General features: G+C 44.7%; 3 non-coding genes across 3 annotated transcripts in view; all 3 read right to left on the bottom strand.

The window, feature by feature from the left end:
- Positions 1–319, bottom strand: part of LOC123722780 — a 3,972-nt gene extending 3,653 nt beyond the window's left edge. Inside the window, exon 1 of the ribosomal RNA XR_006756589.1 lies at positions 1–319. This exon is cut by the window's left edge and continues 3,653 nt beyond it. This is a non-coding gene — a ribosomal RNA (large subunit ribosomal RNA).
- Positions 320–867: 548 nt separating this feature from the next.
- Positions 868–1,024, bottom strand: LOC123722830. Its single transcript, XR_006756633.1, has one exon. It is a non-coding gene; the product is annotated as a 5.8S ribosomal RNA (ribosomal RNA).
- A 349-nt stretch (positions 1,025–1,373) lies between these two features.
- On the bottom strand, positions 1,374–3,277 carry LOC123722772. The gene has a single exon (XR_006756581.1). It is a non-coding gene; the product is annotated as a small subunit ribosomal RNA (ribosomal RNA).
- Positions 3,278–5,000: the final 1,723 nt, after the last annotated feature.

Raw genomic sequence — 5,000 nt, 5'->3', positions numbered from 1 at the left:
TTACCACCCACTTAGGGCTGCACTCTCAAGCAACCCGACTCTTAGGAGTGTCCCTCTCGCCGCCGCCCTCCGTCGCTACGGGCCTGGCACCCTCTACGGGAAAACGGCCCCGTTCAAGACGAACTTGGACAGGAGTATCGACGACGAGAAAGCGGAACCTCCCGAACACCACATCTCCCGCGTTCGATACGACCGCGGGATTCAGTGCTGGGCTCGTTCCTGTTCGCTCGCCGCTACTAAGGAAATCCTTGTTAGTTTCTTTTCCTCCGCTTACTAATATGCTTAAATTCGGCGGGTGATCCTCCCTGATCTGAGGCCAACGATAAAAATCGAGGCAGACGCGATATCCGTCAGCTCAACGACGCTCCGCTGCCGTGTTTTCACACACAGCAACGTCGCATCGATGCGCTCTTCGGACGTCGTGTCCGCCTACATTATATATAATACACACTCACACACACGCACACGCACGAAAACACGCACACATCGATACACATATATTATATATTATATATATACATAACACGAAACGGGGTTTATTACGTCACCGTGTGCGAAGACGCGCATGCCCTCTGTCGATTTTTTACGTCGAAGAGTCGCGCGTCCCCGGGACGCCCCCGATCGTATATACATACTTACATACGTAGGTATATATCGTATATATATAACGTGTATATAACATATATACGCGTATCGACGCGATCGGTTTCCGCTCGTATGGTGGTGTAATATGTGTGTCTGAGAGGTTATATTTAAACGGACCCATATATATATACACATTGCGTGAATATGTATAAAATAAGAGAACCGTCAATTGTTCGCTATATATATATATAGTGAACAGTGTGATTTTTATATTTTAACAGCCGGCCCTCAGACAGGAGTGGTCCTGGATATTTCTCCACGGACCGCAATGTGCGTTCGAAATGTCGATGTTCAAATGTGTCCTGCAGTTCACACTATGACGCGCAGTTAACTGCGTTCTTCATCGACCCGCGAGCCAAGTGATCCACCGTCCAGGGTAATTGTTTTACATATTTTGATATATGTATGTATATAAAAAAAAAAAAAAATAAAAAAAAAATATCTTAGAAGGCGAACGAACACGCGAAGGGAGCGCGCGCGCGCGCGTTATACACACACGCGCGCGCCACCACGACGACGACATAGCGTTCGCACTTTCTAATACCGGTGTATTTTTCTGTTTGTTTTTGTATAGCGCCCACCATTATCGGACCGGAACTGGGAGATGACACACAACAACCGGATTAGTGTCACACAACTCCCTCTTTTGTCGCCCCGTTTGGTGTGCCCCGATGGGCGCTCTCTCTTTTGTGGATTATTATTCGTAATATGAGTAATACGTAATACGTTAATGATCCTTCCGCAGGTTCCCCTACGGAAACCTTGTTACGACTTTTACTTCCTCTAAATGATCAAGTTTGGTCAACTTCCCAGCGACGCCGACGGCCGTTAAGCCACCGCGTGTCGGTCCGAAGACCTCACTAAATCATTCAATCGGTAGTAGCGACGGGCGGTGTGTACAAAGGGCAGGGACGTAATCAACGCGAGCTTATGACTCGCGCTTACTAGGAATTCCTCGTTTATGGGGGATAATTGCAAACCCCAATCCCCAGCACGAAGGAGTTTCAACGGGTTGCCCGGGCCTCTAGGCCAGGGAGAACATGCTGATTCCTTCAGTGTAGCGCGCGTGCGGCCCAGGACATCTAAGGGCATCACAGACCTGTTATTGCTCAATCTCGTGCGGCTCGAAGCCGCCGGTCCCTCTAAGAAGAATTTTAATACGTCGCCAGTGAGTTGCGCGACCGAAGCCACGCACACATAAATGACGACGCCTATTTAGCAGGCTAGAGTCTCGTTCGTTACCGGAATTAACCAGACAAATCGCTCCACCAACTAAGAACGGCCATGCACCACCACCCACCGAATCAAGAAAGAGCTGTTAATCTGTCAATCCTTCCGGTGTCCGGGCCTGGTGAGATTTCCCGTGTTGAGTCAAATTAAGCCGCAGGCTCCACTCCTGGTGGTGCCCTTCCGTCAATTCCTTTAAGTTTCAGCTTTGCAACCATACTCCCCCCGGAGTCCAAAATCTTTGGTTTCCCGGAAGCTGCCCGCCGAGCCATAGTAGTAACGTCGGCGGATCGCTAGATGACATATTTACGGTTAGAACTAGGGCGGTATCTAATCGCCTTCGAACCTCTAACTTTCGTTCTTGATTGATGAAAACACCTTTGGCAAATGCTTTCGCTGATGTTCGTCTTGCGACGATCCAAGAATTTCACCTCTAACGTCGCAATACGAATGCCCCCAGTTATCCCTATTAATCATTACCTCGGAGTTCTGAAAACCAACAAAATAGAACCGAGATCATATTCTATTATTCCATGCACGAAATATTCAAGCACAATTTTGAGCCCGCTTTGAGCACTCTAATTTGTTCAAAGTAAAATTGTCGGCCCATCTCGACACTCACCGAAGAGCACCGCGATAGGATTTTGATATTGAACCGCCGTATTACCGACGGCTCACCGACGATATGCTCCGCAGACGTGTCAGTATCACCGCGGATGCGGTGCACCGACAGCGCGGCGCACAAATGCAACTACGAGCTTTTTAACCGCAACAATTTTAGTATACGCTATTGGAGCTGGAGTTACCGCGGCTGCTGGCACCAGACTTGCCCTCCAATTGTTCCTCGTTAAAATATTTAAAGTGTACTCATTCCGATTACGAGGCCTCGTAAGAGTCCCGTATCGTTATTTTTCGTCACTACCTCCCCGTGCCGGGAGTGGGTAATTTGCGCGCCTGCTGCCTTCCTTGGATGTGGTAGCCGTTTCTCAGGCTCCCTCTCCGGAATCGAACCCTGATTCCCCGTTACCCGTGACAACCATGGTAGTCGCAGAAACTACCATCGAAAGTTGATAAGGCAGACATTTGAAAGATGCGTCGCCGGTGCTGGACCATGCGATCGGCAAAAGTTATCCAGATTCATCAAAATTAACGACTTCGGACGCGAGGCCCTCCGTCGATTGGTTTTGATCTAATAAAAGCACTCATCCCATCACTGGTCAGAGTTCTGATTGCATGTATTAGCTCTAGAATTACCACAGTTATCCAAGTAACCGAGGTAAGATCTAAGGAACCAAAACTGATATATTGAGCCATTCGCGGTATCGCCTTAATACGGCTTGCACTGAGACATGCATGGCTTAATCTTTGAGACAAGCATATAACTACTGGCAGGATCAACCAGGGAGCTGACACAAACACGCCGCATACAACGCGCACAACACGCACAACTCGACGATGCGAAAACGTTAAACGTTTAAACGCATCGATGGTTTTTGCTGTTTTGCTTGCTGCCTGCCTGCCTGCTGCAGTCAGTCGGTGGTCATTTTTCTTTTCTACACTACACTACTACACTACACAATACACTACTACTGTGTGGTGTGTGTGGTGCGGTGCTAGTGAACGGACAAAAAGCGCGTTCGATTCATGTGAATGTTCAACAACGAGACATTTTCGATACTTCACACTGTGTAAATAAATTTGATTCTCTCTCTTTATCGAGGAAAAAATATCGACATCAGTCCGGTTTCGGAGAGATCGAAAATACCTTTTTATAAATGCTACTACCACTACTAATACTACTACTACTACTACTAACTACACACTACTACTGATCTATATAAAATAGAATCAAAAGTAATATATATGTAATATAATAATAATATAATAATGATAGTTGGAAAAAAAAAATACACCGTCCCTCGAAGTCGCCGCGCAGCGGCAATGAGCGACTGTTCGATCTCTCCGGTGGAGGTGACCGAGAACAAGCTCAACGCGACACACGCGACGACACGAGGCGACGAGAATTCACGGGTCGATCTGGTGCGTTAACGACGCTGCGAAATCTACACGCGCGCCGAACACAAATCGCCACTTCTTTTATAACAGACTCTATTATAAACGTCCTGCCGCATTCATAAACGGGAACGTAGTCTGACACAGTTTATGCGTGTGTGGTGATATTTCGTTGTGTGGTGTGTGTCGTCGTCGTCGTCGTCGCGTGTTTTTGCTGTGTAAAAATATTAAAACAACAAACACAACACTACTATTTTATTAAAATAAAAAATAGTTGCGCGCGTTTATTTTTTAATACTCTATATACACTACACACAAACTCTACAAATTTTACTTTGTAAAAATCAAACGACAACAGCAGACACACCACACAACACAACTCTACAAACACCACACACTGTTTCATTACATCACTGACAGACGCCTCTCGCATCCAGTCTACAATAGTAGCAATGATGGTGACATGTCAACCACGCATCATTAAACAATGGGGTGTTCACGTATTGGCGTATACCACAATTGACGTGACACCGGAAAGTGTTTACACGTATTGTTGTTATTATTGTTATTATTATCAATATTTTTTGTGTTTTATTATTATTATTATTATTATTATTATTTTTTTTTTTTTTTTTTTTTTTTTTAAATCCAGAACAGAATCATCGCTTACTACTAAGCTAAGTAAGTATTAAAACGAATATATAGTCAGTTAATATTTTGTTGTTGTTGCATGCAGTTATAAAGTTAATAAGAACCGAAACGAAACATTTTTCATCATTATTAAGTTGACTATGAGGGAAGCTACTCGTATGTATGTCTAATGCGGTGTCATTTTCCTCGTCTGTCTGCTGCACGTGCACCGGCAGTGTCATACATACATACATACATACATACATACATACATACATACATACATACATACATACATACATACATACATACATACATACATACATACATAAATACATACATACATAGTCATTCATATGTAGGATATCTTTTATATTATATTTGAAATGGAACGAAAATGGAAGGACGAACGACTACTATAAAAAAAAAGGAAGTTTTTAATACGAGCTACCTACCACCCCGTACGACGTACGACGTACACGTAC

Source organism: Papilio machaon, chromosome 29, assembly GCF_912999745.1.
Source record: "Papilio machaon chromosome 29, ilPapMach1.1, whole genome shotgun sequence".
Classification (NCBI taxonomy): domain Eukaryota; kingdom Metazoa; phylum Arthropoda; class Insecta; order Lepidoptera; family Papilionidae; genus Papilio; species Papilio machaon.
The sequence above is the reverse complement of the archived record's forward strand: the minus strand, read 5'-3'. Positions and strand labels throughout refer to the sequence as shown.